The following is a 13,829-nucleotide window of genomic DNA, read 5'->3' on the forward strand; positions in this document are numbered from 1 at the left end:
CACTGAGTGAAGTACTGGCCTGAAAATACAGCACTGTGTTTCCTTCAGTGTTACTGTAACCCTGGGCATAGAAAGTAACCTTTCAAATAGAGTTAAATTTTAACAAATTTGAAAATAATAATCAGAAGATGATCCACTGATAGGCCTCGTTGGGTAAGGAACAGTGGTCTGTAAGACTGGCTGCTGGAGCTGTGGCCCACCTGGCCACCTACTTGGTATACCCAGAAATGCCAGGTCTGTGCTCCCATTTCATAGCAAAAATTCAGGACTGTCTGGTCTAACTCTGGCTGAAACCAACGGGGCTCTTTCAAAAGACTTGCGGTGGGAGCCCCCTCAGGCTGTGACAGTCCTGAGGGACTCGCAGGGCAGCCAGGAGGTTGTTTCATACTGCGGTGCTGTGGATCAGCTCAGCTTAAACCGCTCCACCGCTGCACAGCCTCGAACGAAAACAGCCAGGGCTGTTCCTAATTAAAGGAAGCAGAACTGCCTGAACTACCCATTGGGAAAAGGAAACTGTGCAAGAGAAGCAGGAAACTGAAGAATGGGGTGAGGGAAATGGCGGTTCATGTAAACATAATGAAAGTTCATTAGTTTTCAGACATTCATGTTGGGATAAACTCATCTTTCATGACCTCAGCGAACATATGATTTAGGGCTAGATTCAGTATCCTCCAAAGTCCTTAGAAATGTTTCCATTGACTTAAGTAAAGTTGCATCAGGACCTTATTTGTTAATGCTCTCAATCTTTTTTGCTACAATACACAGTGGCTTGGGAAGTTTGAGACATTTACAGTTGGTATGCTTTTCTCAGCTCCATAAATTATATGTTTCATCAATTTTGAAATAAAATGGTCCTGATTAGTAACAGACAAAAATATGGCATAATATTTTCTTGCTGGACAATCAGGTTTAAATTATCCTCAAATAAATCATTTAGCATTTTTATTTTTTACCTCATCTGAGCAGGGTACAAATACCATTCGGTGTTTTTATGCTGATACTGAACACCTGATAAGAAAGTTACCAATCTTTTGGAGTGATTGCTGCCATTTATTCTGTGATCAGTAATATGCTCACGCCCCATGGGAAAAGGTTGTATAAGAAATATTTGAGCATAGTTAAAAACACATTCTGTTTTGCATCACTCTGACAACACAAAGCAAATTTAAACCCATCATTACAGTACAAAGCAGCTGGAGCATACTGGGCAATCTGGCTCATTATGTGTAAATCTCTTATCTTTGCCCTATTTTTCTACATTCCTTATTACTAAGGCTGTATGGAAAGAAGATTTGTACGAGAATTATTCCCCACCTGAAATCATAATCCTCTTTGTGACATTGTAATAACTTCTTCAGCAACCACATGTAATATCATAAACATACACTGATGATTTCAGTTGGAAACTAAGGAAAAAGAGCTCTGAAGAGACAGTCTGTTTTCTTGGAAGCATGGACCATAATCTTACAAACATTCTTGCATGTGAATTATTGTAAGCATATGTGTAGTCCTATTAAACTCCCTGAGCCTAAATTATCCCTTGTGTAATTCCACTGTAATCTATAGAATTAATGTGGCTCAATGGAAAACTATCAAATATGCAATGTGATTTCTGTGTTCCGCTCTGTGTCGGAGCCATACTGAGCGTCGATGATTGAAGATGTGTAAGGGGGTGACTGGCGAGTCCTACACGTGGAGTAGGGCCTAGACATGTCTGAGATGGATCATCGTCTTGTTCCTACTCATCTGATCCTGATAAAGGGCCTTGGTTTAATCAACTGGCTCAGCTGAGGAGGAGTGGGATGATTTCCCTGAAGCCTAAAGGGAGTTTGTTCAGAAGAACTAAACTGTGTACAGGAAGTTAATTTGCCAGTACCAGCTCCAAAGGGTGATATATAAGGGAAGGAGGAAGCCTTTGCTGAGTGGTGTGGCTGGTCTGAGGGAGGGGAGTAGGCTTCTAAACTGAGGAAGGTGGTAGTACCAGCCATGGGGCTGAGTAGGAGAAGATGAAGAAAATACAGCACTGGGTGTGTGTTTGTGGTCACGGGTGTGGGTGTGATTTTGCTCAGAGCAGAGGAGTAGGTTCCTGGGTGGGAGGTGAGAGCTACAGTGCTTGAAGGTACCGGAGTGCAGGAGGAATTTGGAGCAGGGAGTCACGCTAGGTTGGTATGGGCAGGGGGTGACTCTGGTGAGGAGCCAGGTCCTGCACTGTGCTGCCATCGATGGAGCTCACTGGCCTGCAGGTAACCGATGGGGGAGCTGGCTAAAGAAAGTGTTTTCCAATAACCTCATGCTTTAAGGAGGGAAGGATGCTCTAAGCTTTCTTACAACCATGTCCTCTTCTAAGGATCAAGGGAAAAAAGTACTAGTGAGTGAGTACTAACCTGGTGAGGCAAGGAGCTTTAGCTCCCCTCTGAAGCACTTTAGCTAAGAGGCAATGAGCTAATTAAGCCTTTTTGCAATTCCTTTAAATTTGAGGGAGTCTTTCTCAGGCTGTCCTGCCTCACGTCAGTGTGTTAACTAGTCCTGGTGTTGTGAAATGTCCTGTCCCAGGGTGCTAGTGACACAAAAGCTCAGTAATATTTTAGCCTAATTAACTTAAGTGACTGAAGTTATTAAAACTGCTGTAGGCTAAATACAACTTGTGACTCTAGTAAGACTTGCATCTTCCTGCTGGTTGATGTGTGTTAAGACCAAATGTAACTACAGCATGCAGTAGTACTGAAGAAATTGCAAAATAAGAACTCTACAGAAGAGCCAATGGTGAGCCTTAGCAGTACCCAAAACTGCCTTTGTTCTTTCATTTATTAGGATTCCTTTTGAAAATAATCAGTGTCCTAGGTAAGCTTGTATAACATCTGTTCATATGTTACCTCAAATACCTACTTAAAACATTGCTGTGCTCATATTGCTAATTGTTTTGGAAGATTTTGGGGGGTGTGCAGTACTGTCCTCTGTACTTTAATTAAACATGCCGTGTTGTATGTGTGCTGTATTTCTTCTCGACTGTTTTAACAGACTGTTTTCATCCCAAGAGAGATCCTTTTGCCTTGTAGAACAATTATGGGCGCTATGAAGTGTTTGTAGTGCACTCCTCTTGCCTCTGTACCAGACTACAGAAGACAACATTTTCTTGGCAGTCATTAATTCTACCTAAAAGGTTGGCTTACAAGTGTCTTAAAATCAACATCTGGAAAAACTAAGTACACAGACTTCTTACAAATACCACAAACTGAATCATGGGGCCAAACTCAGCCTTGATGGAATTATTATCTGATATCTGTGTTCTGTGTTTTCCCTACATTGCTTGAGTAAATTCCCTTATATGGAGATGTCTTCAGAAATGCACATGATGCCAAAATGCTCAGAGAATTGCATAGGACCAAACCTAAAATACTGCGGTAGAAAAAAAGAAATATAAACCCAGACTTTTCTTGAAAGAGGGTGGTGGTGAAAACCCCTGATTTGAGAAGGGTTTTTAAGCATCAGTTCTGGCAGTTGTAAGACTGGGAGCACAAGTCTTATTTTTGGGAAAGACTCCCCTTTGTGTCCAATTTTTAAGGACATAAGTGTTACTCACATTGATGATAAGTCTTTCACTTCAGCAAGTTATTTTATCTGTGTTTGTATTTGTAGAGATTAATCTTTATTTAAAACAAAACAATATATTCAGATTGTGAAAATGTCTAAATGCTTGCTTCTTAATCCATCACTTTTTCATTGATTCTAAAACACTGATGTCTTCTTCCATCCTCAATCTTCTTATGAAAATAGGGGGGGTTTTGTTATCTGGTGGTGCTAGCTGTTGATAAATAAGCTTAAGGCAGACTTTTGTGCTTTTCTATTTTTATTTGAGATCCATGACCTTCCCTTAAAATGTGATAGTTACGTTCTTATCAGCAGGGTATAGCTAGAGAATAGTTGAATCCCAAAGTATGTTCCTGGATAGAGCTAATGTAAAAGAAAAAGACTAAAAATGTAACTTACCTGCAACCCACTTGTGGGGGAGTGTTGGGGGTCCTGTGTTGTCATGTGCCCGCCCTGCCTCCCCCCTGACTGAGTGAAAGGCTTGGTGCTGGTATTGTTTTTTAACTTGATAAAACCAGTACACAAGTAGAAGGCAACAAAGGACTTCAGATTACTTGCTGTGCAATCAAAATGCCTGACATATTTCACAATTTTCTTCCTCAAGCATTGTAACAGCAAGTAAGTCTGTTGGCTTGCAGCAGGTAGGTCAGAGTCATTTCTCCCTCCTATTTGGTAGGCTTCACTTCTCCATCAGTAGGACCTAAAACATTTGCAGACAGTCTGTGTCACCAGCATACAGGTACTGAAGTGTTTGATTCCATTTGTCACAAGCTAAATATTAACAGCCAGCAGTTTTGTTTCACAGTGATGTTTATCTACAAGAACAACACAGCAAAACACACAAAGGAAATGCCTACAGGGAAAGTGTGCATTACCAGAACTGCTCCTTGTGAGGGAGACAAGATTTGTGTGTCTTCCTCCTTCTTCTTTGTTTTCTTTCATGCTTGTGAAGAAAAAAAACAACTCAGCTTTCATATCTCTACTTAAGGCAGACTTTGTTAGGCAAGTAACTTGGCACTGTATCTTCATGCTCCTGTTAAAGAGAACACTAGCCCCTTAAAAATGGTGGCTTTTCCCTTCTTAATTATTTTGCTTCTGATGGGTCTTCTTAAAACTTAAAATAGTCGCACTATTGCTCCTGAAGTTCAGTGAGCCGCTTCCTTGGCAGCCCTGGATGTCAGAGAGCCGGACTGACTGACCAGCATACACCAGAATTTTCCCTCCCAGTGGCAGGGAGCAGAGGATGTGCATACACACACACCTATCACCAACAGACAAACTGTACCTGAACTGTAATACTGTAGTGACAGAGAGAAATATCAAGTGGTCTTCATGCTAGCTGGTGATGTTAGCCTGGGAGCATGCTGCTCTGGGAACCGAGGGAGCACTCAAAGCCATGGGGCATCTTCGCCTCGATGCAAAGGGGCCACTGGCCGAACACCTTAAAATTATCAAGACTTGATATTGAGTAAGTGTCCCACTCTTCTTAGACTGTGAGCAGATGCAGAAATGAATGATCTAATGAGTTAATTCTAATGCTGAATGACTTTGAAGCCTGAAACTTTCCTTATTTTTCTATTAACCTTCATGAGTCAGTTTTCTGCTCTGTTTTGGAGGGGATCACTCTACTAGGGAATTAGTGGAAAGGAGAAAACAGTAACTTTGTGATATTTTATGCTTCCGTAATTATTGACTTTTAGCTTCCACTTTAACTTTCCACATACGTATTTTGAGGAGCCAATTTCTGGCTCTCCACAATGTGGATGGGGGCTATTACCTTTACCATTTGGCTGATACCTGCTCAGAGTGACCTAAGATTGATTTGAACACTTTACCTCCCTCCCTCAATCCCCAAACTTGGTTTTTATGCCACTTGAGCATGTTCTCATTTTTCTGTTTGAGGGCAACTCTTAACAGGGTCTGGACAAATTCACATCTTTCAAGCAATGGTGCATTCAACCAATTTTTCTCTTCATCCTCCACCGTGTTCCCCAATAATAAGTTCAGAACAGAATTGATTTAAAATAGTATGTGGTAACTTTCAATGCAGCTTCATGTTGCATTATTCAACTTACTTATTTGGATACCAAACACAAAATAATTAAAACATATCGACCTGTGAATGGGTCAGTTTTCTGATGGCTAAAATCTTCGTGCTCACTTACTGAAACAAGACTATGCTTGAGCAGTGCTGATATTTTAAAAGGCTGGTTAATTATCCAGCAATACTCTTGTCTCAACAGTCAAAATTTGAATATAGAAAAAAGGAACAGAAATCTTCTCCTTGCTGCCTAATTCTGTGACTTCTTCAAATTTTAATTATCTAGGCAGTATTTTCTAAATGAGACTAATTTCTCATCAGAAATATTTCCCACCTCTGACATGGTATTCTTACAAACTTGAGAAAAAGTGATGATTTTTGCCTTTTTGGTTCTTGCCTAATGAAGTTTAGTTCACTATCCTTCTTTGAACTTTCATGGTAAAGCTTTACTTAGAAGTTAAGGTAATTTCAAGAGCAAAAGAATACACAGCAAGTGATATTCAGAGCGCTTTACAGTGTTATCTGGGACTGAAATGGTGCAAAGGAGAAAAGGCTGCTGAGTGTTGCACATGATGAGTGACTAGCTGAGATACAGTGGCATTTAGCCAGAGGCTGGCTACCACGGCAGGGAGACTCAGTTGTTACAATAGTAAGGATCCCAAATCTGTTTGGATAAGAGAGGTTTCAAATAATCCATGTCACTGTTAATGTACTTCAGTAGATGTCAGAGGATGTGATTCAGACTTGGGGGAGAGAAGGGAATTAGGAATAGCTGATGCTCAGATAACTGAGACTGTACCAGAATACAGAATCCTGAGTTTTTTAGCTACTTTATCCCAGATCGTTAATCTTGTCGACTTTATGCTTGTATTGCATCCCACAAAACTTCAGAATTTCAAAAAAATGTTGCATGTGGGTTTTTTTGTTCTCTTTTTTTTGGTGCTGTGGAGAAATTCCCCCCCCCCGCCCCCCCCGCCCCGGAACAAAGATTTAATATCTAAAGTAGTTATTTGCTTAAGTTTTAACGCCAGTAATAGCTATTGTTTAAAACTCAGTGATATTAATATGATGTATTTTGTGTGTGCTAGGTGTGCTTACTCAGTAGCAAATGCAGTACTGGGGATGGTACTGTTGTGTACCTGCAGTTCCCACATGTGTTTTGTCTGTTGACGTATCTCCAAAAGGAGGGTGTGTGGGGCAGAGCAAGAGCTGCATGCAAGTAGAAAGTACTGGTAATGTTTACTTGTAAACACAAAGGAAGATTCTAGTTATGGAGGTTAAAAACTGTAAGTAAGCAGGGACAATTTTATTTTGTACCTGCATTGTATAGTAAACTTTCTTCGGAGGAAAAACTTGACAAATGAGCATGATATTCTAGAAATATTCATTACATCACAGTCAGCACAGTTCAGTGTTACAGAGCAGTAGTAAATTCGGCCTACACAGTATAAAACCTTAATTGCTTTGTGTTATATATTCTGAATCTTCAATAAACCTGAAAGAAGGGGGAGGGGGCGGAGGAGATAGGGGGGCATGGCAGCAGTGATAATTTCTTTCATAATTATCTGTTCAATCTTTCCTAAAATAGCACTTTATGTGGAAGCATCTCTCTATTTTCTCAACCTTCCCATTTTACCTCCATTCTTATTGTTCAAGCAAAAAGTTAGACGAAGATTTTCAGGAATTATCTCTAGTCTGGAGTTAAATTAAAAATATGTTTAGAATTGTGATTGTGCTCTGAGATAACTACCTTTGCTTGTCAGTGGCCAACTTCTGCCTGTAAGTGACAGGAGAGCGGAGATCTCTACACCAATCATTTTTGAAAGTATATCTTTTGTACCTAAATACACTGCAAAATCTGATTTAGTGTACCCTTTTGCAGTCAGATTACTTTTTTAAGGAATTATTACAAATATTAATGTAGAGCTGTTAAGATATCACTTAAGTGCTTCTTTACAAATACTGCAGCGTTACTCTTAAATATTTTGCTTTTCAGTGTGGATATAAAAAGAACATTAACTGTGATTCCCAGCTGTCATGCTTGCTTTTTTACAAATGGTTGCCTGCAAAAACAGGCCCTGTTTACTGCTGCTGAATAATAATTTCTGGACTCATCTTGGCAGTGATTGTTGGGGAGATATCCTTTAAGCCACTGAATTGGAGGTTAGGACAATCATTTCAGTGTCAGCTGACATCCCGAGCTGGATCATAAATGAAAAGCAGTGGAGTTCAATTGCGCTGTATAACAATAAAGCAGGAAACACTAATTGCCAAACTACTGGCAGCTGAAAGTAGAATTTACAGTAATGCTAACTGAGCAGATCTGACTGTTGATATAACATTACAAATGTCCACTCCTTCTTAAACCAAGTAGAGGGGTTTTTGATTTTAAGAACTTACTGTGCACCAATGCATAGAAGAGGCAGGATTATGCATAACAACTTCACTGCATGGTTTAAAATACTTAAATCTCAGTATAAAAAAACCCCCAACCTGTAACTTTGTGTTATGGACTCCTTTAAAAATTACCTGCTGCATAATGCAAGGACAACTTTCTCTCTCTTTCTGAAATTTATACAAAATCTCTTTGAGTACCTGTCTAAATCCAATACTGTCCAGAAGGTCATCTCATTGCATAGTCATGAATACCTGATTTCTGTATTAAAAAAAATTAAACAAACCACACTCACACCCACCAAAACACATCTCATCCCACCCCAAGGATGAAAAAAAAGAAAAGGTACTCCAAACCCCAATGAAATATTCTGGGTGGAACAGTGACATAGATCTGGTAATACTGGACTAGTGTCTGTGATACCATTCATGAAGCATCAGTTTACAATATATCTGTTTAATAAGCATAATTGATAAGGTGCTATAACTTCTTTGAAACATGAAACATTCCTTGCAGAGACCCCTCACCTCCCCATTTTTGTCTGTTAACTATTATTATTGCCCCCAGTTTCTCTCTGGTTAGAGAGTAACAAACATGTCAAACAGCTTGTTCAGATTTGTTCCTCAGGTATGAGCAAAGATAACAAAAGGTATGTGTAAAACTGATGTTATCAATCAACAAATACATATTTTTATAGATACATGCATGGTTAAAGCCTATCACTGGCACACCTAAATGTGAAATTGTTTAATTCTGTCTCATGCATATTTCTGTCTCATCTATTAACTGGATTATAAAACATGTAAAAGAATTTTTGGGTGAGGAGGTAAAAAAGATATCAGAAATACTAACTGTGAAATTTTACACCGTGCAGAATAGTCACCTGAGTTCAAATAAGCCTGTCAACAAAGGTTGCTCTTCTTGTATTGCACATCCCTTTCTCTTCCTTCTCTCTTACCATTCTCTATTACCATTGAAACAGCAATGCAGATGAAAAATGCTGTCCAAAGCGATTACAGTGAAAGCTACTGGTTTTCTTGAATTCTCATGCAAAATCCTGTCCCTTATGAAGCTGCTTTCTGCAAGATGACCTCTGCCTCAAAGTATTTCCTATTGATTTCAACAGTACTGGTCATGAGACTACCATTATGCTATAAGGAAGTATGGTAATTATAAAAAGTCAAATCCAAGTTTCAGAAAGGTCTAGGTTCAAATTGTGCTGCAAACAACCAGAAGGGTTCTGATTACTTTCCTAGATCCTCACCCACCTCTCGGAACAACTAAGTGTTTATTGGTACACTATGTGGTCTTAGCATGAGCAAAAGGGGAGGAGTATCAAAGCACTGACTGAGAGCCGAGGAGCTTCTTCAAACACCTTACACAGTGCTTACTTGTGCTCTGCCTTACCAGTGATCAGTACTAGCAGTTTTCTAACTTCCGTGACTGTCAGATCTAGTACAAGAATACAACTTGGTTTTCTTTAAATGTACATTTTTAAAAAAGCCCTCATTTTCCGTTGTAAAATTTCTGAACTGTGTTTTTCTGTCCCATAATACAGACACCACCCTCCCAGTGCATTATTCTACTAACAATTAAATAAGCTTCAGTTAAATGATCTTGGTGTGTCCATCACATGTAAGCTGTCCTTCATTCACATAGCATTACTAATGAATAGAAGATTATTTTTGCTGTATTGATAATTAAAAACTAAGGTCCTAGGGAATGGATGTCTTAAACACTACGTTCAACAACCAGCTCATAATTACTTTCATGAACTAGTTTCCCAATGTCAGTCTGAAAATGTAGATTAAGGGTTGTACGATCTATTCCTAGCGCTGGTAAGTCTCTGATACATACAAAGCTCTTATGTACACCATGGTTGTTGATAATCCCTTGCTTGACTGGAAAGGAAGACTCTGCCTGTGTCCAAACTAATAGTAAACATGTAACATGTATTACAGGGACAATATGAATGCAATCTGCTCTAATCTATACAAGGTTGAGAGGGGTATTGCAATCTGTTGTAGAAAATGTTTATGAAGAGAATTTTATTGCTTATCCCTGCTGTACTGTCTTAAAATAGCCAATGTTAGATTAAAATGTATGTTTCTGATTTGCACAGTAAGTTTCAAATCAAAGAAAAAAATTGATTTTTTTTTTTAAAGCTTCAACATTTATGAGATGCATGACCTAGCAGTAGTCCGCATCAGCCTTTTACTAAGCGCACCACTGCAAACTGCCAGAAGCGATGTGGGATGGCCATGGCTACAGTCCTTGTATACTTGCGTTCACTCCCAGTGCCTCCAGTTGGGAGAGTAAAAGTTCCTTTAAAGAAGAAATAAAAGCAGTGTAAGATCAGCAGCTTGTATCTACTGCAGTACTGTAACTTCATAGCGTACCATGCTGACTTGGTTTCAAGTGTGATCAGTAGAGGGAAAGACAACACAAACGTGATTTGAAAGGAAATACAAGTACTGTGTATGCAACGTGTTTGAGCAACTGTGAAGACATCTAGCAAGGCTCTGTTAAAACCCTTCATTTCCATCATGAAGACATAAGAGATGAAGTCGTTAGAGAGAAATGGTGACAGCAGGCCTTTTGTGCTATTTGCCAAGGACTGCAGTGTGGGGCAAAAACGCGTTCAATTGGATTGTGCCACTTGGCACTGAACCAAACAAAGGTTTTTGTGCAAATGCCACCACCTAACTGTCTCTGAGATACTCTTCCATGTAGACAGCCTACTTTCTCTCCCGTCCCAGGAAAACAGGCTGCTGCTTGGATGTGATCTGTGATAGCACATTGGCTAAGGCACACTGTGGGGCTCATTTGGGGGTGAAAAAAGGATGGAAAAGATGGCCTCACCAGGTCTGTTTATGTTCTGTGGCCCCTTGCACAGATATAAGAGGATCTTTTTGCTTTACAAACATAATTTGTGTTTGTATCTCTAAAATGGTCAATGTGCTATTTGTTTAGGGCAAACCTTTGTTTCAAGGCATTAACTGTAATCTGTTATGACAGGGTGTTTTTGCATGGAAAAACAGGTGTCTGAAGACTGTGTGAGTACAACTTCAGAAGTTACTTTTGAGACTTTGACTACTGTCCCCAGAAATCCTTTATGGCTTGCAAAATGTTACAGAACAGCATAACTTTATCAGAATGGTCACTGCAGAGTTGTAAGAAATTTGAATCATTGGCTGAGAGTAGATCTGGCTGTTTAGCTTTCAGATCAGTCTGTTTAGCTTTCTTCTGGCATAACGTGGAAATAATCTTCTAAGCTGTTTTTATCAAGAGTCAACTTCTCATATTGTTATTTTATTACAGTCCAACTGGCGCTCCTCTTTTATCTTCCCTTCCTCCTTTTCTAAAACAAAATTAACCTGTTTTTTAAAGAACATGCAATATATACTCTCCATTAGAAGACAACCAAAAAGAGAAGCAACTCTGAATACTTAATATTTGTCAACTAATGCATATCTAGATAGAACAATCTGATAACTAAAACTCATTTAGAATTTGGCTTCCAGGCTAGGACTTGGGGAAGGAATTTCTGGACGTCTTCTGTTCTCTTTTGAATCTTTGCCAATTTTGATGATGATATTTCCATAAAGTCATATTTGTTTTCCTTAATAATACATTTCTTTCCTATTTTGATTTAAATCCATAAGATATTATGTTTTCCTCTTTTGGAAATGGAGAAAAAGAGGTAGTGTATTTCACTCCAAATGTCCCTCATGTACATAACACAAATGTGTTTGCCTCAATGTTAGTATTTAAGGGAAAGAATGAGACACAGCAAAACCCAAGAATCTAAACATAAGGAATCCAGTCAGCGACCTTTGAGTCTTTGGATAGACCCTGGGAGCACTGTTTTCTGTTCCATGCTGGGAGCAGGAAGAATGCAATTTTCCCCTAGAACAATGACAGTTTGGTTGTACCCACCTACTAAAAACAAAAGATAAGAGTTACTCAATGACAAAATGCTAGTTTACTTCGGCTCCACTGTGCTTTTGGAGAGAACTAGCAGTTATTTGAGATAATCTTTTCAAGGAAAAGTCAATCTAGTTGATAACAAAACTTCCTTTCAGAGAATTCAAGGCAGGAACTCTTTTCTGTGTTCCATCCCCTATGGTTGCAATGCAGTGTTTTATTGAAGGCTTTGGTCAGAGTTAGGCTGTGATCTTTCTGTTTCTGAGCTCTCCTGAGTAGTTCTAGTTGCTTCAACTTTACAGACTTCTGGGTCATTTCTAATCCAAGTTTTCACTTGCTAAGACTAATTATAAACTGTCAAAAAGTAAGTGTCTTTAGCTCAAGTTGGCACTGGAGCCAGTAATCAGTAAGGGAAATAGCAACAAATATAAGGAAATGGGTACCATCCCACTCTCTCATAGCCAATTATCTAGATTAAATACCACTTTATATGCAGTATTTAAACCTGTGTTTCCCGGGTTGGTCAAACAGAGTAAAAAACATGCTGCTGGGGGAACACAGGCAGAGATACTCTCATCTTTACTTCTCCAAAGGCTGGCAGTGAAGTAAAGGGAGAAAAGTCTTTCCAAGTCCTTGAAAATGAGATTCTTCCACATCAGATGGCCTGGAGCAGTTCAGTTTTTCAGAACAGCATCTTGTGAAGAAATCTACCGTTACCTTCCAAGTGTTTACATGGGAGGTTACAAGTCTGAACAGGCAAGTGTTTTTTCCTGTAGCAGTAGTCATTGCCATGCAGGTGACAGGTGGAAGAAAATTCCTGGAACTCCCCAGCGTTCAAAGGCAGACTCACAAAGTTTATGAACCCACAGTTTGAAAGTGCACCAAAACACAAAATCCTGCCCTGGGCAGGGCTCTAAGGGAGGAACAGAGTGGCCAGAGATGCTTTCACCGAGGTATAAATTTAGAGCAGGATGAGTATGGTCTATGTTCTGCTTTGCTCTAAACAGAAGCAGCATGTGAACTCAGTGCTGTTTGAGCCTTGGCTGTGTTTACGGACGAGGCAGTCTAGGAGTCTTCTGCCTCGCTGCCAGGCCAGAGGGCTATTCAGGCACGGGATGTGGTGCATGAATGGAAGCATTCATTGCCTTTCTCTTCTCATGCTTCTCTAAGCCTCAGGGTGTTGATCCTGTACTGTTGCCCCTTTCCAGGAGCAGGGGAAGAGGCTGCCTCCATCCTCATTGCCCTCTACTCTAGTTCCCTTGCAAAACATAAAACAAGATTCAAAGCAAGATGCAGTGCAGAGAGCGCTAATCTAAAATAAACTACCATTAGCCATAATAAAATCCAATGTATCTCCAATTTACCAAACTATCTGTAACTGTGCAGAAAGTCCTGATAAGATAGTCCTCACTCCAGTTCAGGGAAAAAAAGCCCTTGCATGCATCAGATTTACTTGAACCAGGTCATTTTCAAGGACCTGAGTATGTACTGCACAGAGAGTCCTTCCCACATAGTCTTAGCCTATTAACTGCTCTTTAATGTCAGACATAATCTAGGTTAAAAACCACAAAAACTCTCAGTTCTGAACTCACATGTGACCACATCAAAGGACTCTACTTATGCTGAGGATTATTAAGCCTGTTGGACAGGTTATAACAGCTGGCTTCCCCACAGGGCCTCGCAATGCCATGACAGTAGTTTTCTGCATAATGTTTTCTGATGATTTCTAATGATTTTCTGCATAAAGCAGACTGTTCCTCTAGACTCTTGTTTCCTAACAGCAGGAACCTCTGTTTTGATTCAGCTGAATTCCACTCCCCCATTCCCTACCAGAATAGCTGCTGCAACATTTTGAGATCCAACACTGAGGAAAAGGCT

Source organism: Strix aluco, chromosome 8 (assembly GCF_031877795.1).
Source record: "Strix aluco isolate bStrAlu1 chromosome 8, bStrAlu1.hap1, whole genome shotgun sequence".
Taxonomy (NCBI): Eukaryota; Metazoa; Chordata; class Aves; order Strigiformes; family Strigidae; genus Strix; species Strix aluco.